General features: G+C 35.2%; 1 protein-coding gene across 11 annotated transcripts in view; it reads right to left on the reverse strand.

Moving 5' to 3' along the window:
* WDR17 (WD repeat domain 17) overlaps positions 1-23689 on the reverse strand; it is a 121792-nt gene extending 98103 nt beyond the window's left edge. For 8 of the 11 annotated variants that reach the window (XM_017879120.1, XM_017879117.1, XM_017879118.1 and 5 more), the window contains exon 1: positions 23448-23514. The gene's annotated coding sequence lies outside the window, so the exon portion shown is untranslated. Of the gene's footprint in view, positions 1-23447 lie in introns of all 11 variants that reach the window. The other 3 variants (XM_017879125.1, XM_017879121.1, XM_017879122.1) reach the window with 2 other exon arrangements.
* Between the last annotated feature and the right edge of the window lie 2688 nt (positions 23690-26377).

The following is a 26377-nucleotide window of genomic DNA, read 5'->3' on the forward strand; positions in this document are numbered from 1 at the left end:
TTTTTTTTTTTTTTTTTTTTTTTAAACAACCAGCTCTAATAGAAACTAATAGAGCAAGAACTTGCTCATTATTGCAAGGATGACACCAAACAATTCATGAGGGATCTGCCTCCATGACCCAAACACCTCATTATTCCCTAACTACAACATTGGGGATCAAATTTCAACATGGATTTTCAGGGATAAACATCCACTCTATAGCACTGCCCTACTCTAATACCCCCCCATAAGTAAAAGTATATTCTCTCTGGAGGAAGATAACATTAAATTATCAGGATTTAATAAAATAATGACCAGGCAGGCAAAAATACAGAAATTCCAAGTTATGCTTGTTTCCACTTATATATAAGTGGAACACCTTCATTTCCAGGAACAATGGAGAAGGAGTAAAAGCAAACCTCATTTGTTTCTGAGGAGGGATAGAAAACCCTCCTTTCTGACCCTAGGAACCAGGGAAAAATCACCAGTTCTAGGAAAAGGGAAGAAGCAAAAGCTCTCATACCCAAGGGAGCAGGCTGGGAAAAATCTTAGTCCCCAGTTCTGTCCAAAAACAAGGCATAGATCGGCCACTGTTTGAGGAAATGCAAAAAAAGCTCTCTTACTCAACCAACACTCATATATACAACACTCAACACTCACACATACAAAGCAGAGACTGGCTGCCACAGAAAGGGGTTTAGGGGTCCAGGAGAGACTCACAAATGTTCGCTAAGAACCAGACTCTCATAAACTGGGGATCAAAATTGTAGTATAATACTACATTAGGGCACTATAAAAGAATTAGAATGAACTATGATAATCAAAAGTCAAACATAAAAGGATACATATTGCATGATTCCATTTATAGTAAGTTAAAATAAGCAAAATTAATTCTGTGTTATTAGAAGTTGTGAAAGAGTTTTGGGGGGGGGGGGAACACAAATTGTAACTAAAAGAAGCCCTGAGGGAGATTTCTAGGGAGTTTACAATGTTTATTTTATGCTAATTATGCTAATGAGTACATTTTGCTGCTATAAAACATTAGATTACAATTTCTGCTTTCAGGTATATGATCTAAGAAAGTACATACTAAAAATCCACAGCAGTGGTTTCTAATATTAACACAATTAAAAGGCGAAAAATGCAGAAATTAACATGTCCACATAGAGATACAGTCTAATTAGATTATATTTTCTAACTTCACTTGGGCAATTTCATTTCTCCTTTCTACTTTTCCATTAGAGTTTGCTGCCCACCAACCCCAACCATCAATATTTCAGCACACATCAACTTAAATCTATCTGTGGGATATAGTACAAATTCTTCTCTAATCCGCAAGTTAGAAGCAGTGTCAGGGACAAGCAGATGAGGAAGGCAGAAACAAAAAATAAATAATCCCCATGATGGGGCAGGAATAAAAACAGAAGTCTTTCTAAATAAACTGAGGATGGATTAGATCAAGGAAATGTGTTTGGGATCCAAAGAAATACCAATAGGAAATGTGACGACTTTGCCATAATTATCTCAGCCTGTTCATGCCACATCTATAGCGGGTCCTCTGAGTCCTTAATTCTTGTTATTACCACAGAAAATGTGTACTTGAGCAGATCTCCACTATCATGTTCTGAAAGGCCTGAAGAAATCTGCATAGAAAAATATTTCTGATTCAATATTTCATACTTTGATCAGACATTCCAAGCTCACCCTTATCAACAAGAAAAAATAGTGCAGCTGACAACACTCTCCAATTATCAGTGATTCCAGTTTGAAATTCTTTTTAAAGAGAGAGGGTCTCACTATGTTGCCCAGACTGGCCTCAAACTTTTGGGCTCAAGCAATCCTCCCACTTCAGCCATTTAAGTAGCTAGGATTACAAGCATGCATCACAGTACCCTCCTGCTGAGTCTGAAGTTTTTAGTGACAAAGTGTATACTATGCTTCTCTTTAGCTTAGGTCATATACTATTTTTATGTGCAGTAACAAATAAAATAAAGTAAAATAGTTGAAAATGAAGTATTTTACCAGATAATTGGAATATACAAAAATAAAGGCCAGGCATGGTGACTCACGTCTGTAATTCCAGCACTTTAAGAAGCCAAGGAGGGCAGATGACTTGAGGCCAGTAGTTTGAGATCAGATTAGCCAACATGGTGAAACCCTGTCTCTACTAAAAATATGAAAATTAGCTGGATGTAGTGGTACACACCTGTAGTCCTAGCTACTCAGAAGGCTGAGGCACAAGAATTGCTTGAACCCAGGAGGCGGAGGTTGCAGAGAGACAAGATCACGCTACTGCACTCCAGCCTGGGTGACACAGATTCTGTCTCAAAAAAAAAAAAATTAATTGATTAAAATAAAAATAAAATGAATATACTATACTCTAAAACTGAAAAACACAATAGCTGAAATTTAGATCTCAATGGATGAATTTATTAGTTGATTGGATACCCCAAAAGTCACTATTAGTGCAGTGGAACATAAATAAATGGTATATGCCAAAATCAATGCATAGAGAAAAAGAGAAACAGAACAAAGCATAAGAGACAGATAAGGTATGCCGAAAAGTTAAACATGTGTGGAAGAGTAGAATAAGGAGAGGAAAGGGATAATACAGTGGAACCAAAGAGAGATAAAGAATGAGAAATTTCTGAAACTGATTTCAAAACGAAGATCTCTGAACTACCAAGCTCCAAGCAGGATAAGTTAAAGTGGTACCTTATTCATGCACATCACAATAAATGCCAAAAACCACAAAAAGAAAATATTAAATCTTAAAAATGGTCATGTTACAGCAAAGATCAATAGAAATAATGGAAGTCAGAATGCAATGAAATTACATTTTAAAGTGCTGAGAAAAGATAACTAAAACTCGGTAAACATATTATTTAAAATGGAAGAATATGAACATTTTCATTGTAAGTTTTCATACAAACAAAACCTAGTAAATTCATTGCTAGTAGAACCATTCTAGAAAAAAAAATGTCAGGGCTTTCTTTACGTAGAAGGAAAAGAAACATGAAAATGTTAGAGATAGTGAAGATCATCAGAAAGGGAAAATATGTAGATAAATATAAATGAATATTAACTATACAAAATGATCATTGTAATGTCTTATGAAATTTAAAATATTTGTAGCACTAAATTATATGAAAACAGTAACACAAAAGACAGCAGGATAAATGGAGTTAGTATTAGCATTAAAGAAGAGGTAAAAGTAATCATTTTTATTAAACTATAATGAGTCAAATTTACATGCTGGAATCTCCAGGGTAATTACAAAAAAGGACAGTAAATAAACATACTGTTAGCAAGTTAATTGAAGGAAAATGTAACTATTAAAATTATAAATGAGAAAACAAAATTATAAATGAGAAAATGTTTGTATATATAAATAAAATTATAATAGTTATATATTGAATAAGAGAAAATAAAATTACAAATCAAAATAAAATTAGCATCTACATTAAAAAATTCAACTCTTTACATAGGACACACTTTAATAAAAGGTTACAGAATGGATGAAAGTCAAAGATCAGAAAATGATAAACTATACAAATATTAACCAAAATATTAAGGCAAGAAATATTACTAAAAAAGAGAGGAACATTGCTTAAATAAAGGGGTCAATGAGACTGAAATATATAATAATCCTAAAACTGGTTGCATCCAAATGACATATATAGTTTTCAATTAAATAAAGCAAGAATGACAAAAAAAGAATGACATAATTAAAGGAAAACTATGTAAATCTACAATCATAATGGGAGATTTTAAGTAATAAATCTCAATAGCTGATAGAATAAATAGATAAAACCCCATAGGATCTGAACAACATATAGAAAAGGACTCAACTGACATATATATGATACTGTACCCAATAATGAAAGAATTCACATTCTTTTCAAATAAACATGGGTGGGCTACTTATAAAAATAAACCGTGCACAGAGTCATAAAGAAAATTTAACCAAACTTTAAAACACTGAAATCATTCTGAGTGTATTTTTAAATCAGGATAGAATTAAGTCTGAAATCAATAAATAAAACTATGAAATCCACAACTACCTAGAAATTAAAGAATGCATTTCTAAATCGGAATCAGAAAAGAAATAAAAATGGAAGTTAGAAAATACTTAGCACTAAATAGCAAAGTCTAAACATAGAAATTTGTAGGTTGCAGCTAGATCAATGCTTGAGTGGGGGAGGATTATAGCATCAATTATATTTTACTTTTTTCTAATAGAAAAGGAGAAGGAAGAAAAGTCAAAGATTTAAGTTTCTATCTTTAAAATTGGAAAAGAAAAGCAAATCAAGCCCCAAAATGTAGAAAAGGAAATCATTCCAAAACAGGTGAAAGCAATGAAATAGTTCACAAGCATACAGTAGAGGAAATCAACTAAACCAAATACTGCTTCCCTTAGATCAACTCGCAGACAGATTGATCAAGAAAAATACAGAAAAAATACAAATATCCATATCAGATCCTTCTCAGGAATAAAAAAAAAAAAATCGCTGTAGAACTTACTGACATAAAAAAAAAGAATACTATATCCACCTTCACACCAATATATTGGATAACCTGGATGAATGGACACATTCTTCAAAAAGAAATACAAGTTACCAAAGTTGATCGAAGAATGAGAAAATCTAATATTTAGCCTGAATATGAATATAAGTCTACATGTAAAACTTTTCCCACGCACAATCTTCCAGGCCCAGATTGTTTCACTGGAGGATTATTTAAAATATTTCAAAAAGAAATGTTACACAAACTCTTTGAGAATATAGTAAAAGAAATCACTTCTCACGTCTTTATATCCTCCCCAAACCTGAAAAAGACGTATAAGAAGGGAACTACAGAGCAATGTCTCTCATAAATTAAACATAAAAATCCTAAACAAAAAAGTAAAGATACATCGAGTTAATGAATTAGAAGATTAAATGTTGTGAAAATGTAAATTCTCTCAAAATTAATCTTCAGATTTAATTCAGTCCTAATCAAAAATTCTAGCAGATTTTTTTTGTATGAAAAGTGCCAAGTTAATTCTAAAATGCATATGAAAATGTAAATGCCCAAGAATAGCTAAGACAGTCTTGAAAAAGACTGAGGTTTTATATGAACAAGCCTAATGTTTATACTACCCATTATAAAGCTATCTTAATTAAGACAGGGCGGTGGTGATGCAAAGATACACAAACTGACTAATGGAACAGCATGAGTCCAGGATAGATCTCTCCATATGCCGTTAAGTGATTTATGGTGAAGATCGTGATAATTCAGTGGGGCACAGAATATACCTTTCAGTGAATGATTCTGCATAATTGAATAACTTCATGGAAATATGGAGGTGTGTGGTGTGTGTGTGTGTGTATATATATACACACACACACACGCACGCACACACACATATATGTGTGTATGTATATATGGATATACCCAGACAAATACAGTATGCTCATACTGTGTGGAAAAGTTTATAATAATGAGAATAAATGAATAAGCAACAACTACATGCAACCCTATGGATGAAACTCACAAATAATGAAAGAAGTCAGATATAAAAATAATACTGTATTCCATGAATACATATATACACATATATATATACACACACACACATATATATATATAAAATCTTGACACTAAGCTAACATAATTTTAAAAAGAGAGGGCGATTGTAAAAGTAAATACATAAGGTAAAATATTAAAGCTTTAAAAGAAAACTAATGATAACATCTTATCTTAGGGATAGGAAAAGACTCATTAAATAGGACACAAAAACTGCCAATCACAAGGGAAAACACTGACATATAGGACAATATTATGGTTACAAACTTATTGGTATAATTTGGATGTCTGTCCTCCCTCAAACCTCATGTTGAAATTTGGTCACAATGTTGGAGGTATGATGGATGTAAAGGAAAGGTGTTTGTGTCATAGGTGCAGTTCTCTTATGAATAGATTAATGTCTTCTCTCACGAGTTCCCAGGAAAGCTGGTTGTTAAAAAGACACTGGCACTTCCAGCTCCTTGCTGCCTTTCTTGCTATGTGTTCTTTGCACACACCAGCTCCCTTTCACCTTCCACCATGAGTGGAGGCAGCCTGAGACCTTAACCAAATGCTCAATCTTGAACTTTTCCAGACATTAGAATCATAAGCTTAATAAACCTGTTTACTTTATAGATTACTTAGCCTTGGGCATGCCTTTATAGCAACACGAAACAGGCTAACACACTTGCATTCATCAAGATAGCATTAAAAGTGTGAAAAGCAAGGGAGAAAATGCTTATAGCACCTATAAACATTTATAGCATCTATAAACACAGGATACTTACAACCAAAGAAAACAAAACAAAACAAAACAAAACAGACTGGCAAACCAATAGAAAAATGTATAAAAGGGAAGATAAATTCAGAACCTGGATCATCCAAATAACTAAGTAGCATATAAAAAGTTGCTCAATATCACTAGTCATAAGGGAAATACAAAGTAAAACTGCAAAGAGGTACCGCTACACTCCCAACAGAGGGCTAAAATGCACAATACCACAGATGAGCGACAATGCAGAGTAACTGAAACTCATATACTGCTCAGGGGAGTGTGTGGAGCAACCGCTTTGGACAACTCGTTGGCCGAATCCTCTAACGCCAAACAAATACATGCCCTATGACCAGCATTTCCACTCCTAAGTGTATAGCCAACAGCACTGGGTAATGTTCGTTAAAAGACATGTATTAGAATATTCACAGCATTTCTATTTATAAAGTATACACTGCTCAAGTATACTTTAATAGTACAATGACAAATACAATATATTCATACTGTGTGGAAAAGTTTATAATAATGAGAATAAATGAATAAGCAACAACTATATGCAACCCTATGGATGAAATTCACAAATAATGAAAGAAGCCAGATATAAAAATAATACTGTATTCCATGAATACAAAGCACAAAAATGGACAATATTCATCTATTCTGCTAGTGGTATCCTTGGTGGTGGTAGGGAGTGCTGATAATGTTCTATTTATGCTTAAAACAAAATAAAACAACCTAAGGGAAGAATTTCCTCTGGATGATATGTTTGTGTAGTATGAATCATAATCATCATAATCAATGAATTCTTTTTAATGAATTACTCAGCCTCCATCTCCTGAAAATTTAACCAAAATTCCTAGCCAGAATCCCTAATTGTTCTAGTCTAAACATTAAAAAATCACTTGCATTAGGGTAATATAACAAGTCTAAAATGTCCCACGTATGCCACAGTGCCTCATAAATAAAATATTATTAATTTTTAGAGTAAAAAATAGACTTCTAAGTTAATTGCTATTTAATCTAATTGAGTTTACTAAGAAAATCTATTCAGCAGTTTCTTAAGTACATTTTATTTCTAAGAAATATAAATACAGTCTTTATTAAAATTCACAAAAAATTTTTTACTCTTTTATGAAAGTGGCTTGATGCAGCAGAAAAAGTATAATAAGCTGTTCAAAAGTATCTATATTTTTGGATAAGCCTATATTTCCCCGTCTCAAATTCATCTTCATCGGTGCTATTTCCTAAGACTTAAAGTAAATAAATTCAAAATATCCTATGAAAAGCATTTTGTAAAATGTAGATGAATCTAACATTGGAGAAAATAATTTTAAAATGGAAAGTATGTTACTTAAACACTATATTTCCACAAATCTTCAAAATAAAAGCATTAGGACTTAATTGTTTGCATTAAGAGAAAAGGCATACCATTTTCAGTTCACCCTTTTTCTTCTATTTGGAACTTGGAAAGGAAGCCTGACACATTAGCAAATATTTTGGATCGTAAGGACAAGGGTTATACCAAAGAATAGTAGAACAGGAACCGTTAGATGTTTCAATCCTGGAAAACTTGGACTTTTAAGCCACTATAATGTTGCATTTCTCGGTCATGCAGCCAAATCTCAGGTTGACTCTTAGGTTGCCTATTTTCAAATCATGTTTTACAAAGTGGAATTCTCAATTAGTCAATAATGTCAATTACTTACAGCCTTCTTAATTTCTCGTCTTTAAATATGATTACCATGTTTCATCACCCCGAGCATACATGGTTATTAAAATTCAGTCACTACTGTCTATAGTAATATAATAAGCAGAATTGGTGTCATTTTGCCTTACCAAATGTATTATTTGCCTATGTTTTTATCTCCTGCCCTTCTGACCGGAACACTGATGTGATGCTGTCGCTGCAGCAGCTGTCTTGCATCCCGTAGGGAAGGCCAAGAAAACTGCAGAGATGCTGCCATTCTAACGGTATTGTTGTACCATCTTCAGGCCTCTTGTTATACGAAAAAAGGGAAGTCTGTTTTAGTTGCTGATTTTCTGTTATTGCACTTGACTTCATTTCTAATAGACACAAATAAATGTATGAAACAATATACAATAGCTGCTATAATACAGAATGAACACATACTTGGAGGAACATAAAGAAAAATGTGCCTATGATTTAGGTGGCCAAGAAGGCTGTATAAAAAAAAAGGTGGGACTGGAACTCTGAGACAGAAATTATTTTTCTCTGCCTAAAGTATAATGGCACATAAAGAGAAGTAGTGGAACACGAGAATGAACAGACAGGCAGAGACAGAAGGATGGAAAGTCATGTAGATCGTGGTAAGAATTGTGGATTTTACTTTACAGGGGATGGGGAGTCTTTGAAACATTTTCAACATGCTAACGATATTTTAAAATCACACAAAAATCCCATTTTGTGATTTACTAATATCCTGACACTATTTTGAAAAGGCCTCTGGGGGACATGGTGGCAAACATATGCAAGTAGAGGACAAAGACAAGGGGTTGAACTAATAAACTAACTGGAAGCAAGGGAGAGGGAGAACTTCAGGAAGATTTGTCGACTTCTGCCTGACTGAATAGCTTAGCCCCATTCATTGAGAGAGAGAATTCAGTAGGAGCACCAGGTCTGGGTAAAGCTCTATTAAGAGATAGTGAATGCAAAATGTCAGTGCGACGTGTAGGCGGAGATTCCTAAAATTAAAATACATAAGTCTGGTTAAGCATTTCATATACAATTTTGAGCAACACCAATGTCTGAGGGATAAGGACAGGAAACAAAAAAGAGGCTGAAAAGACAACTGAGCAGAGATACAATAAATAAAAATAATAGAGAAAATAATATGTTGAATGTCAAAGGAGAACATTCTCAAGCAGGTTAAATATTTCAGACAGGCCAAGTAAAGTTAAGACTGAAGAATCCGTCCTGCATTTGAGGATTAAGAAACAGGCTGCTAATTAGCAAAATTAGTAAAACACCCACTAGTCAAAGATCAGTCCTCATTTTACTTGCTACTTTAGCAGCAGTAGTTGCCACGTTGGATCACAGTTGAATCCACCCTCCTGAAACATCTCTTTCACTTGCCTTTTAGAAAAGTGCTTTATTTTGGTTCCCCTACTACTTCAGTGCCTTATCCCCATTCTTTTTTTTAATCTTTTTGTTTTGATTCCTCATCATCTTTCTGAACTCCAAACTTCAGAACGTCCCAGGGATCAGTCGTTGGATCTCTTCTCCACACTGTTCTCTCGGTGATCACATCCAGTTTTAGAAATTTAAATACCATATAAATTTACCCCCAAGTTTTTATCTTGAGTATAATTCATATTTATAATTTCCTGTTTAACATCCCCACATGGATTTTAAATAGAATCTCACATTTAAGTTATTAAAAAAAAAAACTTACGATGTTCCCCACAAAATATGCTCCTACTTATTTTTTTCTAATTCAGTAAATGGTCACCAATCTGACTATAGTAAATAGCTACTGATGACTGCTGCTATGGTTTGACTGCATCTCCTAAATTTCATGCGTTGGAAACTTAATCCCCAATGTGGCAGCACTGAAAGGTGGGGCCTTTAAAAAGTGATTAGATCATGAGGGTTCTGCCCTCATGAACGAATTAATTCATTCAAGAATTAATGAATTAGTGGCTCAATGGATTAGTAGGTTATCATGGGAGGGTAAGTGGTGGCATTATAAGAATATGAAGAGACCTCAACAAGCATGTTAAGCATGTTAGCACGCTCACCCTGCTCGCCTTGTGATTTCCTGCACTGCCTTTGGACCCTTCAGAGTCCCGACCACCAGGAAGGCTCTTAGGCTCTTACCAGATGTGGCCTCTTGATCTTGGACTTCTTAGCCTCCATAATGGTAAGAAACAAACTTATTTTCTTTACAAGTTACCCAGTTTCAGGTATTCTTTTGTAAGCAACAGAAAATGGATGAAGACAACTAGGTATAAAGAATAACTGATGTTTCCTTAATTTGATTTAATATGAATCACCTTCTGGTGATAGAGACATTCCATTTGAGATACGTATGAGTATGTATGTGTATGTTGACATTTTAGTAAAGACTATGTGTAAATATTTAAAAGCATTAGGAAATAGAGACTATTTGCAGTACTGCTAATAAAAAAACTGGGTTTTATTTTTCCAATTCTAATACATTTCTTACTAGTCTACATTTCATTACTTACTTACTTATTAAATAGCCCATGACAAAAGGAAATCAGTACATCAAAAAGATATCTCCACTCACACGTTTACTGCAGCACAGCAGCACTATAGCCAAAATATGGGATCAAACTTAAAGTCCGTCAACAGATGAATGGATAAAGAAAATGTGGTGTATACACACAATGAAATACTATTCAGCCATAAAAAAATAAAATACTGCCATTCATGGGAACATAGATGAGCCTGGAAGACATGTTAAGTGAAATAAGCCAAGAACAGAAAGGTAAATAGTGCATGTTCTCACTCTTATGCAGAAGCTAAAAAAGTTGGTATCATACAACTAAAGAGTACAATGCTGCTTATGAGTAGCCACGAAGACTAGCAGCGTAGGGGAGATAAGAAAAGATGGATTAAATATACAAAATTACAGCTATATAGAAGGAATAAGTTCTAGTGTTCTAAGCACTATAAGAAGACTATAGTTAATGATAATTCATTATATGTTTTCAAATAGCCAGAAGAGAGGACTTCGAATGTTCCCAATAAAAGACATGATAAATATTTGCGGTGACAGATATACTATCCTGATTTGATTACTCTATATTGCATGTCTCATAAATATGTGCCCCATAAGTACATATAACTATGTTTCAATGAACAAAATAAATTAATTAAAAAATGACAAAAAGCCCATGACAAAGATCAAAATATGAGCAGAACTGGAGAGACAAGCAGTAAAATATAATTTTAATTGAAAATTATTATACTTTTATATTCCAGTTGAGGAATTTTGTTCCCACAAGTTTCAAGATTCAAAGTTCTATTTTGTTTGTAGGTTCAATGTGCCTGAGTCATCTGTGCTATAGAGGCATACAAGTGTTCCAGGTTAAAATAGCATTTCTAGCAGATCCTGACAGAATCTCTTCCCACTTTCCACTTAAACACCATAATGAAGATTTGTTGTTTGCCTCCCCACCACCTCCATTCCCTTCTTTGTGCAATCACTACATTTGTATTTGATGACCCTCTCCTCTGCTTCAGTCCAGGTTTAGGTAAAATTCCAGTCCCTGAACTAGAGCAGGTGATTCCAGTTTACACTCATCATTTCCCTAGCCATTTTAATGGTTCAGTGATGGGAAAATAGCTCAAATGTGTTTATTTATTTTTTTTTTATAAATGTTCAAACAGATTCATTTCTAATAGCCAAAAACTGAAAACAACCCACTAACCATTAGTAGGCAAAGGAATTTAAAAAAGGACTATATCCATATAATGGAATATTCTGCACCAATAAGAAGGAATGAACTAGTGATACATGCAACAAATGCATAAATATCAAGATAATTATACTGAATAATACAGACAAAAAGAGTATACAATGTATCATTCCATTTATAGAAAGTTCTAGAAAATGCAAACTAATATTTAGTGACTGAAAGCAATCAGTGTTTGCCTGGGTCAAATGTGTTTAATCTTGAAATTTAGGACTTTTATGGGCACTACCAGAAAAAGCAGCTTTCTCTTCTGTGGACTAAACCACAGACAGTCTGAAATCAGAGAAGACATAAGTTATCTCACTATCATGAGGAGGTTTGTAGAATAGCTTGAGGCTACTACCTGGAGCTTGAAAAAAGCCAGTACAGTAGAGAGGGGCTGAGTCACAATGACATCAATTTAACACTGAAGCTAGTTATGAATGATACATACAATCGTCCAACTCTATCCTTAGATTCTTTTTTAGTTACATGAGCTAGTAAAGTGAGTGTATTTTCTGTTGCCTACAGCTGGAAGCACGCTAATTGGCACTTACCACAGGAAAAATACACCAAAAAACTCACAGTCACACATAAAATAAGGTCTCAGTATCAATGACATTTTAATCTCAGAGGAATTTCCTCTAAACACTAAGGTACTATAATCGGTGTCATAGGTACCACGCGAAAGGAACTATGGTGCCATAGGTGGACCATCCACAATGCTGCTAGAAATTGTAGAAGCCTTTCTCCCAGGACATATGTATAAATGTACATTGTCATTGCCTCACCAAATGCCCCAATTTAGAAAACAAGATCAGTATCAACCAGAAAGTAACACAGCTATTAAACCATGCATGGCCTGGGAGCTGTAGTACTGTCTTTCTCATTTTCACCATGTACCTTTTCTGTCCCTCTTCACTCAGTCCATGACCCCCGCCCTTATATTTACTCAGTGACTATGGCTCCTAGTTAAAAAAAAAAAAAAAAAAAAAAGAAATGGGAGAAAAAGTGAGGTAAGACAATAGTACTACACTGTAAGGAAGTGTAGCTCTTCAGCAATATATTACAAGTGGAAGGAAAAAGGATTTTTATTTTTTTCATGTATTTCCCCATTGATTGAGTCAATGCAGAAAGGAGAAAATTCCATCTCAGGAAAAAAGAATCTACTAAATAATAGAAAGTCTGCTAGGCAATGCCTATTAGATTAGGATATTGACATAAGATTTCTATCAATGTTGATATAAGAAGGAGATTTGACATTGATCATATAGTGATATAACTGATCCAGTATCCAAGAAGAAAGAGTTTGGGGCCTGCAGAAACCTACACATTCTGTATTCTGGTAATCAATAGCCTATATGGGCCGCCTCTCATTCAGGAGTAGGAATGAGCATACTATCAGGTAAGATAAAGAGGCTGCAGGATGAGATGGCTAAAATAATGATTGTGAAAAAAACAAAAGACAATAGCAGAATAAAAATCCACATTAAAGAACAATAAAGAGCCGAACTGAAATTGCAAAAAAAATCATATCAATGATTCAGAGGACAAAGTGAAAAAACTCTTCCAAAACACTGGAAAATAGAGATTTTTTTAAAATTTAGTGAGAAATTGAAAGACACAGTACACAAGGAATGAAACTTCAAACTAAAATATTAAAATATTTTAGAAAATCTAAAGCACAAGTAAAACTACAGAAACAAAAACAACAATTTGAGATGTAGCCAAAAAAACAGCAACAACAACGACAACTCATTTACTGGGTTTAAAAAAAGACTCTAAATAGGCAGATCAAAAGTGCTTTTGTTTTAAGCAATATACATATTTTGCTTAAATATAAAGGTACACATATTTTGCTTAAATATATATATATATGTATGTATGTATGCATACAGTTAACTATCCATACCTAGGTGTATTAAGGCAAATTCAAGGCTAATTTATTTCTTTACACTCTAATGAGCAACTAAGAAGAATTTTGTAAAAATATTACATACAAGTGGAAAAAAACAGATTGGCATCATTTCTCACCACTGTACAAAATTCCCAATTCAGTGATATAATAACTGTATTAAACTGAAGAACTATTGTGTTCTCGCTTTTTATTTTTTCTCTTTTTTGAGACCAGGTCCTGCTGCATCACTCAGGCTGGGGTGCAGTGTCCCGATCATAGCACACTCAAGCCTCAAACTCTTGAGCTCAAGTGATCTTCTTGCCTCAGCCTCCCGAAATGAGACTACAGCACACACTAACACTCCTGGCTAATTTCTTTTTCTTTTTCTTTTTTTGTAGACATAGGGTGTCGCTATGTTGCCCAAGCTGATCTTGAACTATCCTCAAGTGACCCTCCTGTCTCAGTCTCCCAAAATGCTGATCTCACTCTTCTATAAGTTGCCAAAGTATCATCCATATGTGAAGGGAAAACAAACAGAAAGACATTCTCATACTGAGAAGATTTAGAGGGCAATTTACACATGTATTCTTCTTTAAAAAGTACTTGAAAAAAATTACAGTGTTTTTAAAAATGAATCAAAACAAACAGCTCAAATATGAAAGTCAATGTAATTTTTTAAATGTATTAAACAAAGAAACTGGAATATGGCTATGAAAATGCAAATGACAAAGTAATGACTGAAAGAGAAGACAGATAACCTAAAATGTTCATTATCAAAACTTTAAAATCATATATTGTTTACCTAGGTACTAGAGCTGAGGAGAAGAATAGAAGAAAACAAAGATATGGTAAATTTCTCATTTAACAAAGGTAATCAATAGACACAATTTGTTTCTTGATATTTAGGGAAAAATCTACTCACAATGTTAGAAATTGACACAGTCATCTTATAATTTAAAAAATATGAAATTACAAAAATTATGAAACGAAATCTTGAATTTTACTATTTTGTTAAAATATATCATAAAATTGAAAGAAAAAACTGGAATAATATTAACATATATAAAACATCTTAATATGAAAAGAGTAGTTATAAATCAATCATTTCATAAAGTCTACATAGTTAATTTAAAAGGCATGTCAGAGTTATGTTTCTGCATTTAAACATTTATATATATATATACACACATACACATTAAAAGCTAAAAGAATATACAGTTCAAGGTAAATATTTGGCAATTTTGAGATGGTAAAATTCGGGGAAGTTTATTATTTCATTGACTTTTTAAACTTTCAGTAATCACTGAACAATTTACTCATTCACTCAATAAATATTTATTGAGCAATAACTATGTGCTAGGCAAGAACTGAAAATTTAAAAAAAGCATTAAAAAAAATCCTGCATGCCCAGAGCTTTTATTCTTGTAGCAGGGAATCACAAAATTAGCACGAGGGCTCGTGTGTTTAATCCCAGGCTTGGGGAGGATAAGGTTGGAGAATCACTTGAGGCCAGGAGTTCAAGTCCAGCCTGGGCAACACAGCAAGAACCTATATCTACAAAAATACAAAAATTAGCCAGGCGTGGTGCATGTACCTCTAGTCCCAGCTACTCAGGAGGCTGAGGTGTGAGGACTACGTGAGCCCAGGAAATCGAGTCTGCAGTGAGCTATGATCACACCACTGCACTCTAGCCTGGATGACAAAGTGAGACTCTATCTTTAAAAAAAAAAAAAAAAAGGAAATCAGCAAAACGAATAATTTTATATATATACATATAAATATATATGTATATGTGTTAATATATTATCACAATTATCTTGAGTTTTATATATATACACACACATATATACACACACACACACATATATATACACACACACATCTCTCAAGATAATTTGTGGAATAGAGAAAATAAAATAATGGAGGAAAAAGGGAAAAGGAGTTCTGGACACAGAGTTCACATTGTAATTTTTTTAAAAGATGGCATAGGAAGACCTCAAAGGTGATACCGAGCAGACATTTCAAGGAAAGCAAAATATAAAGACATCCGGTGAAAAAAAGCTTGCTAAAAAGAGGGAGCACAAAAATAAAGACTCTGAGATGTATTTCTGGGAATGTCTGAGAAATCGTAACAAAATCAATAAAAGTACCTAAAAATGTCTATTAAAAGGTCAGAGTTATACCAGGATGCAGAGATTCAAGGTAGTTTTGTTAAACTCACTTTTATACACTTCTGAATTGTGTAATTTTTCTGTAATGGAAATGTATTGCCTTTATTACTAAAAAATAAAACCCTAAAAACATGTTGTTGAAATATCAGTGTTTAAAACATAAATATACTATATGCTCAGAGCTATGCAAAAAATATGTCTTCTCATATAATCCATAGGTGCTTATTCTTCGGAAAACATCTGGAAAATGCAGAAAACTGAAAGGAATTTTTAAAAAATCATCCATTGGCCCACTAACTTGAGCTCTTTTTGTCTGAATCCGTAATTCTAAATGAGCATTATTATCATTGTGATATATAGCATCAGACATTACCAAGGATAAATAGGATTTCAAAAATCTCTTAATCAGTGTATCTCAAAGTGTGGTTCTCAAGTATTTCGCATCAGAATTAACTCAGACACTTGCTAAAAATGCAGACTTGTGAATCACATCCCAACTCTTATAAATGAGAACCTTGGAGTGGAGCTTTTCAATATCACTCTCAGACAAGTTAAATGCACAGTAAGGCTTAAGAACTACTGGCCTAGTTCAATGACTATAAAGATGAGTTGGCAGAAAAACTGCCTCTGGTATCTCCTGACTGAAATTAATCTCTTAAATGTCTAGTTTACCTTTTACATGCTTGAGTTTGCCTGAGCATTTCTGAGTTAACCTTTTACATGCTTGGCAGGCAGTGTTATCTAAGCATTCCCAATATATGTCAAATCATGTTCTTAAAAGCTTAGAAGACAAAATAGGTCACAAGTACAGTATTAGCCTACATTAAAATCCTGGATTAGGTAGCAAGCAGAGAAGAATAAGGTCATTATGGCAGTTCTAGTTTGGGCTCACAAAATGACCACTACACCAGTATGAATTCCATCTTGGTCAACAAAACACAGGAGTTATATGTAAGACCAAACACTGAACATCAGAAGAGCAAGACACTGATTCAAAGATACGGAAAGATGAATGGAGTTACCTTTATTATCTATTTCCATATACTTATTTTTATACTTTCCTCCATTTTAGCCATGAAAATGAAAATTATATGGATTTGAATCCTGGAACTAGACTTACCCAGATGCTTAGAGGATTACAGAATCTTTTGTGCTACAACATGGAAATAATTTTTGATTTGATCAAAGAAGTAATCCACCTCTACTTCAACAGGCTCATTCATATACTTTCAATGTGACCATTCTGAGAGAGTTATCCAAAGAATAATAGAAAAGGGAGAGGCCGGGCATGGTGGCTCATGCCTGTAATCCCAGCACTTTGGGAGGCCAAGGCAGGCCGAGGTCAGGAGTTCGAGACCACTCTGACCAACATGGTGAAACGCCATCTCTAATGAAAATCCAAAAATTAGCCAGGCATAATGGTGTGCGCCTGTAATCACAGGTACTCGGGAGGCTGAGGCTGGAGTATTGCTTGAATCCGGGAGGTGGAGGTTGCAGTGAGCCTAGATCGTGCCACTGAACTCCAGTGAGACTCTGTCTCAAAAAAAAAAAAAAAAAAAAAAAAAAAAAAAAAGAGAGAGAGAGAGAAGAAAAGGGAGAAATCACATATTTTCAAGTATAAACTGGAATTTTTGAAGTAAATATTCCATTCAGAGAACACTATGAAAGGACATAAGTAAATATTTGTCATAAAAGATACAAGATTATTTCTTCAGTAGGGTGTGGCAAAACATATATTCCTATTTTATAAATAGAATCACTGCTCATTAAAAAAAAAAAAAAAAAAGAATTGAGGAACTCTGCCATAAATTGCTATGTAATCCCCAGGACCCTCGCTCCTCTTCTAATTAACCTGGTTTGTGAGTTGGGTTTTGCATGTAGAGTTTTTGAAGCAGGATGAGCCTTCATGCTTCTCTGTCTATCAAACTTAGGATTCCCCATTTGGCAGAAAGTCACTTAATGCTGGCACATTCATGTTCTGGGAAAAGGGGTTAAAAATTATTTTGGCAAGTCAATTTGGGAAAACCAGGAAAGAAAATCAAATGGACACTTAGAAGCTTGAATATTAATAAAACAAAAACAAAAACAGGGCCAGGCACAGAACCTCATGCATGCCAGTAATCCCAGGACTCTGGTAGACCAAGTTGGGTGGATTGCTTGAGCCCAGGAGTTCCAGAGCAGCCTGGGCAACATAGTGAGATGTCTTCTCTACAAAAAGTAAAAAAAAAAAAAAAAAACAATTAGCCAGGAGTGGTGGCGCGTGCCTGAAGTCCCAACTACTCGGAAGGCTGATACGGGGGGATTGATTGAGCCTGGGAGCTTGAGGCTGCAGTGAGCCATGATCGCACCACTGCACTCCAGCAAGAGACCCTGTCTCAGAAGAAAAAAGAAAAGAAAAAAGAAGTGAAAAAAATGGGAAAAAAGGGTCTACATAAAGTAACTAAACTAAAACCGTTTTCAATATATGCATAATATATTGACAGAGGCCTGAAATAAGTCTGATTTTAATTTGCTAAGTAAAGGGCTATATCACCCAAGGCAGGGCGCAGGCACAGATCTGATAGGTTGGTAATCTACATATTAGTCTGCCTAAGTCAAATACTATGCTCTTAGCCAACATAAAATTTCCTTAAACATGAGCTAATGAATTAATTTTGAAGGTGAGATATTATGCCCAAAAAGGTACTATTGATATGTACATGCTAATGAAACATATCCACTATTATATTTTCAGGAATAAATTCATTTATTTAGTAGTTTATGGTACTTCCAAGTAAAGCTTCAGAATTAGAATAGTACATGGACATTACTAGCTCAAGAGGCAACCAAGTTGCCAAGAGACTTGGTCGCCTGTTGAGCCAGTAAAGTTTATGCACCATTCACCTGCATGGCTTAAAGTACCCTGTGGCAGTACTTCTCAAACTCCACATTGCACAAGAATCACTTGGGGCTTGTTAAAACACAGATTCCTGAGCCCCTCCCTGAGAAATTCTGATTTGGTAGGGACCTGGCCTAAAGATATGTATATCTAACAAGGTCCCAAGAGATGCTTATGCTGCTAGTCTAAGGTACACTTTGAGTAACAGTGCTATAAGTAGCATCTAGTACAAAGTGGGAGAAAGCCTAGAAAACAAACGTATTCAACCTTACAGTTGTACCTAAGGGTAACCATAATCTAGGCTTCAGATATAACTTCCAAAAGCATCTCATTTCTAATATTCTTGACATTTAATTTTAGGCGTGACGGCTACTTATGTACCATGGAGTGCATTGGGATAAGACATTTCTAAGGTAACCAGATCTCAAATCACAAATGACTTTGCAGCAAATCTTACTTTAATAAGCAAACCAATACATTATATAAGTATTGGAAAAATAATTTTTAACTAGTATTTTAAGTAAACTTTCTATATGATGAGACCAAAACACATGCATATTGTTTATTAACTACAACAATTATTTTAACCATGCGAAAATGATTTAGACTTTAATTATTTAAACTTTTGACTTAGTCACTTGAAGAAATATAATACATAAGAAAACCATGTTGGTGATCCATTCTGTAGCTCTTTAGAGAGGGAGCACAAAGCTGAGTGTCACAGTCTGAGGTTCTAAGCCAGCTTTTCCCTTACTAATTTTGCAAACATAATTGTTCAGTGTCCTCATTAACAAAATAACGGTGTTAGAGTAACTGGTCTTAAGGATCCTTCTATCATAAATTCCAAAATGACCCTTTCAAACCTGTTTACCTTAAAAATAAAATGGTGCATAACTCGTTTCATTAAAAGCCACCCATAATACTTTATCTTAAAGAATCAAACTTAATTAAATGTTAGCTATTTCTTATTAACCAACTACTCATTTTTTGAGACTCCATGTGGAGCTGTTTGTATTGGATAATGAAGGGTTTTTTTTTTTTTAATAGCACATTAAACATGAGTGCTTTGTGTAATAAAATTATTTTCTACTTTCCAATTTGAAAGTAAGTTTTTTTGTGTACGTGATATGAAATTGAACTTACTATACATTGCTGTATATGAGTCGGCCTGGGATACTGGCACATGCTTACAGCTAAAAAAAAAATGTGAAGAATCTTGAAGAAGAAGACAATAAACCTAAGCACAAGAAAAATGTTTAAGGACCTCTACCTTGAGTACTCCATCTCAGAACATCCAAACGTACAAAACAAGTATTGACTGTTATATCTTCACTGACACATGGAAATTTATTTCTCCACTTTTGCTAGAATTTATCTGAACATGACAATTATCAATTATCCTTATCATAGTAAATAACATTGTTAAATTACCTCCTGTATTATCTTAATTATAGATTTATATTACTGTCTATTTCTATGGTGCATTTTTAAAATTAGAATGTAGAATTACAGAATTTTATAAGAAGTTTACTGAACTATATATTGTAAGTACATTTAACACAATAAAAAGTAAGACTTCTATCATTATATATAAAAATTATTTTACTCAAGTAGCTGATAATGTGACATCTGGAAGGCACGTGCCAGCTGTGGCTCCAATATCAAGTTCTTTTTTTTCTTACAAAATCCAGCCTATTTGAAATGTTTGACTAGTCACTGAAGTGATACCTGTCTAGTCACTGAAATCAGATGAAAACAACCTGAACTGTGTCTTCTAAAGTGACAGCCCATGCTTTAAGCATGGGAACTTTTCAAGTCTTTCTAATTAATCATGATGGGAATTTTTCTTTCACTATACAAAGCTGATCATTTTATAGTGTTTCTACAATTTTTATTACCAAAGTTGCAAGTCCTTCGTGAACATTTTAAGTAAACTCAAATAAGAAAAATGCTTTTCTCTAGGTTTTGTTTCCTTATGGAATAGATTCTTTGGGAGAATTTCTGAAATTCTCTTCAGGTATCCACATCTAATTTCTTGCTCACAAATCTCAAGGAATAGTCTTATCAACAATGAAAGAATAATCACGATACTATTTTAACAGGATAAAAGCACAGTCTTGGATATTGAAAAGTACCCACCAAATCTTGAGTTTCATATGTTTCTGATACAAGAGAAAAGGAGCATGAATTAATAAGAAATTCCTTCCAATATCATCTTTTTTTTTTTTTTTTTTTTTGACGGAGTCTTGCTTTGTCACCTAGGCTGGCGTGCAGTGGCACAATCTCGGCTCACTACAACCTCCGCCTCCTGGATTCAAGAGATTCTCATGCCTCAGCCTCCCAAGTAGCTGGGATTACAGATGTGCGCCACCACGCCCAGCTAATTTTTGTATTTTTAACAAAGATGGGGTTTCACCATGTTGGTCAGGCTGGTCTCAAACTCCTGACCTCAGGTGAGTCACCTGCCTCAGCCTCCCAAAGTGCCAGGATTACAGGTATGAGCCACCGCGCCCGGCCTATCCTCATATGATTTCTATAAATTAATATAATTTTGATGAAATCTCTGTTCCTGAAGACACACTGGAAGATACATGACTTCACTTTAATATTTCCATCTGTTCAATGGAACAGATATACAAAACGTAAAATGAGATAATTCAGCAGTTATCAAAAGAAGCAATGATGCTTGCGTATACATAATTACCATGAATGGCTGGGTAAACTCTAAGTATTCAGTATTACAATTCAGTAATCTGATAAAGTGTTACCTTTCTTACATATGTTAGATTTCAAAGAAATTCTGGAATACAGGACGAAAATGTGAATCCTTCAAACCTGTTAGAATTACATTTTAGTCTTCATTAAAGTATTTAGGCAACAAAATTAGGTACTCTGGAGAATTTACACATTTCATTAATAGTGACAACCTAATCATTCATGTTGGACTTCTAGTATCCATTAGGGTAAAACAGTAAAACAAACAAACAGAAATCTGTTCTTAAACCTCTTCCAGTAATTAAAAAACTGCCACTGGCCCTGCCCCGCCTTTCCCAGACTGAAGGATACAAGACAGAGTCTACAGAAAACAGCAGCAACAAAAGCGCTCTAGCCCTAGTCTTCCCTATACTGGGAGCATTGTTTTTCTGGCCTAAATTAATTTATGGCTTTCTAATCTATGGGATTATTACGTGACTAATAAGTAACTTAAAAATATTTAGAACACCACTATTTATCATTAGAAATAAGAAGAATAAAGAATGGTAAAACTTTCAAGTAAGCATATTTAACATCTTCAGATGTCCACAGTTCTTTAAGCAGTTCTATTAATAACAACAGAAAAGAAAGTCAGAGTAATGTAAACAATAACGTTCAACCAGTTATTTTTACATAATTAAGTCTGTGGAACTCAAGAGCTTTACTTTCCATATATGCCCTTTGAAATAGGTCATTGCTTTAAAACTTCCCAGGAACTCTAAAGCTACCATTTGTAACATTAATCTCCAAACAATCCAGAAAAGGATGTATCCCAAAATATTAATGAATTAACAACTTTTCAAAAGCACTTAATAACTACATTTAATTTTAGATCATAGGAGGGGAAAGGTTCTCAGACCACCTATCTCAGATGTCTGCCTTCAAAACAGTTAGATATAACTATATCCATTTTCTTGAACACTTAGGCCAGTGAGGCAGAATCTCAAAAGGATGTAAGAGTGCTTTCTCCAAAGAGTTTGTAATCACCACCCGCCCAGCATCGGCTACTGGCAAGCAGGGTAATGATAAGGCATAAATCTACAAATAAATTAATGCTTAAACTCTTATGGACTTCAAACTTATAAATTCTCATAAATTCATTGTCATTTATTTTCTAATTTTTACAACGCAGAAATGTTATTACAGTGCTAAGAATGGCAACTATAACCTCACATTGTTGGACTTTGGCCGTTTCGTATCCTTTTATAATGAACTTGTGTTTTTTGATAGTTTTCTCTAAAGGATATTTATGAAAGATTCAGAAATGCAGTATCTCTCTTCAAACCCTTGTTAAATATATATAGTATGTATATGTATATATTAACATGCAAAATAACTTATTTTTGATCCATGGTCGGACTTTTCATTACTTTTCATTCATATCAATTGCTTTTAATTAATACAGTAAAAAAGTCTTCTTAAATTGTTTGTTCCTTTCAATCTTTGCAAGCAAAACAAGTCTGTTTTTGGAGAGGGGAGGACAGCAAAGATTCTATTTTACGATCTACTTAATACATAGTATACCTGTCTTACATCCAATACCTTTTATTTTTTTTCCGGAATACATTTCCTTTTTACTCAAATCTTTCTTAGTACAACCCTACTAATAAGACCATCTTCAAAGGGTTACCGTAAATGATCTATACAGAAGTGTCTGGCCGGCGGAGGGATGAGAACAGCAATCTGTGCTCCAGACATATACTTAATAGCCATAAAAATAAAACAATGTCCCTCGAAATGTCCATAGTTTACACTGCAAAGGTAGTTTAGATACATAAATATTCGCTGTTTGCTGTGCCTTGTAAGAATCAGGTGTGTGGCTCTAAAACCAAGGGGATTATCTCATTAGGCACCATGGTGTGCAAAGTCCTGCAGGACGTACATCACCCTGGTCCGCGACCACAGGGCGGTCAGAGCCCCTCTCGCATGACGCCGCGACAGTTCAAGCATCACCCTCTTCAAGCCTGAGCTTGCCTTGGTACCTCTGCGGCCCCACCGGCTTCTTACCTGGAGGAGGAGGCGGCTGCAGCGACTGACAGAGAAAGGTGCTGAAGCGGGGCGGCGCAGCTGCTGGGCTAGCACCGCCAACGCGCGGAGCCGCCCCGCCCTCCCCGCCTGCTCGTCCCGGGCACCTGGGGGCGGGGCGGCCGGGCCCGCGGGCTCCGAGGGGCGGGGAGGCGGGCTCCGCACGCCCCAGCGCGGAGCCAGGAGGTAAGGCGCCGCCAGCCCGGCTCTCCAGGGTCTGCCCCGGATGCCCACGTGACAGCCACACTGGTCGCTGATTGGAGCACCCTGGAGGGGGAGGCGGAAGCGGCTCGTGACCCCTGGAGACTAGGCTGAGGGAGAATTGGTTACCTGGCAACAGGGAAAGTGTGCTGAAGACGCAGCTCATCCGTGCTAGAGCGAGTCTTTGGGCAGAGGGTTTGCATTGAGGCCGAAAGTGCAGGAAAACAGTGCACCGCCAGCGTTCTCACCACCTAACACATTTTATAGCGAGTCTGCACTTTCTAGGAAAATGAGTCAAATATACAGTAAGTCAGTCATCCTGTCTCCTTCTTGGGGTACCTAGAGGAGGGGCTTGAACCGTTGCCTGGAATGTGAGTGCAGAATGCTGTCTCGCCTGCACTTCATTACTGTCTGATTGGAACCAAGAAGGTCTGTGGGAGACCTCAATGGATAAGATTATTTATATTAATGTAGTTGCACGTGGTTAATGTATCTGCCTTCACAAAACTGACATTTTCCCTGTGTTATCTGGTTGAATGGAAATGCTGGGTGTTGTCATTCCTACTGGATTCTTCACATCTCTGAAATATCTTCACTACCTATGGCCTTTATCCAACACACTAGAGAGAATAAACCTCCATATACTCGAAATAAAGTGTATTTAATGACATCTATCGAGAATTAATTATACTCCACTCTAAATAGTTAATAAATGAATGGTCGACCTCAACCAGAGAAAGTCCTTGGACCTAATTCCTACCCTCCTATGCAGTAAATTTTAAAGTTCTTTTTTCCAAAGTATTCTCTGCAGAGACGGCTACCTACCACAGCACTCAATATCCTATATTGTAAATTAAAATTTACTTAAATGTTGGATTTCCATATAAAGAATAAACTTGTTAAAGCTAAAATCAGTTCTTACAACTCCGTCCCCTATATTCTAACAAAGTGTCTGATGAATAGCAGGTCTTCAATAAATGCTTGATGGATAGATGGATAAAGAAAGAAAGAAATTAGCACATAATCTACCAGAGAAAGTATAAGGGCAACAGCTAAATATAACTCAATGTGTTAAGTACTAAAATAGGGTTACGTAAAAGTGCTATGAGATGATTTCAGATGAGGGAAGCAGAACTTTTTCTTCCAAGGTATTCAGGGAAACTTTTCAATACAATTAGTATTTGAGCAGGAACTTATAAATAGGTAGAATTTCACCTGATAAAAAAAAGGGGGGAAAGTGTATACTATGCAGCAGGAGCAGCATTGCCAAAAGCATAAAGTGGGAAAAAATGAACGACTGATGAAACTACATTTAATGTTTTTGCCTTCTCCAGAGTTTGGAATGTGAATCCAAAGATATGAAGGAAGTTGGAAATTGGCAAAAGACTGTACTAGAAAAATGAGAAAACTAGATTGGGAAAGATGAAGACTTCTATATATGGGTTAGGCTTTAACCTCTAAATCAAAGGAAGAGGTTGAAGTTTATAAAATCAGTGCTTTTTCATCAAGAAAGACACCTTGGAAACATTGGAGATACTTGGGGTGCAGGGAGATGAAGAGCATGGTCTGTTAGGAGAAAAATTCAGTAGTTCATGTGAAAAGATGCTGATGACCTGAGTTAAGACAATGAAAATAAGAATAGCAAAGAGGGAAAAATCAGAAGAAACATTTCTGTGAAAACAGACTATAGTTTTCATTTGTGACTGATATTTGCTAGGTATAGTGTTGAATAGTCAATGGTGTACATGAAGAGAAAATGTTGTTGAAGATACAATGTCTAGCTTGGTCCATCGGTTGGACGGAAAAAATATTTTCTGTTTATTTTGCTCATAAAGGCTCCAGCTCTCCAGTTAAGAAACATAAAACTGGCCGGGCGCGGTGTTTCACGCCTGTAATCCCAGCACTTCGGAAGGCCGAGGTGGGCGGATCACCTGAGTGCAGGAGTTTGAGACCAGCCTGGCCAACATGGTGAAACCCCGTTCCTATTAAAAATACAAAAATTATCCAGGCGTGGTGGCGGGCGCCTGTAGTCCCAGCTACTTGGGAGGCTGAGGCAGGAGAATGGCGTGAACCCGGGAGGTGGAGCTTGCAGTGAGCCAAGGTTGCACCACTAGACAAGAGTTAGACTCCGTCTCAAAAAAAAAAAAAAAAAAAAATGAAAGAAAGAAAGAAACATAAAATTGAATGAGACAACTGAAATTACATGGTTGTGCACTCATAATTTAAAGATGAAGATATTTAAATCTCCAGCAGATTTTGATAGAATTATCCCAGTCTCCCAGTTCAGTACTCTTACTCCTTTACCATAATTTAGTTAATTCCTTTTGAACAGTAGATTTAAATAATCACAACTATAGTTAGATTAGATCTAGAGGAGCAATATACCTAATTTATAAAACAAAGATCTCTTTACTCTGATTTTTTATTCTTTTATTCAACAAGTATTTAATGTCATACACTCACCTCACAAAGAAAAAATTGTCAGTCACTTAGGCTGACTGACATTTTCAGGGCAATCATTAGTTGTTAACACTGAGTACCTGGAGTTCTTCATGATTACATTTAAAAGCAGAGCTATTAGGGAAGCCAAATGACTCCAGTCAAATTCATCTGCAAGGATAGACATGTTCTATGAGTGCACTGGCTTTGAAAAGGGTGTTCAATGCAATTTAATGTGGCAAATGCCCTTTTAATATATATTCTGGGTGAGA

This window comes from Rhinopithecus bieti, unplaced genomic scaffold (assembly GCF_001698545.2).
Source record: "Rhinopithecus bieti isolate Rb0 unplaced genomic scaffold, ASM169854v2 scaffold_9996, whole genome shotgun sequence".
Lineage (NCBI taxonomy): Eukaryota > Metazoa > Chordata > Mammalia > Primates > Cercopithecidae > Rhinopithecus > Rhinopithecus bieti.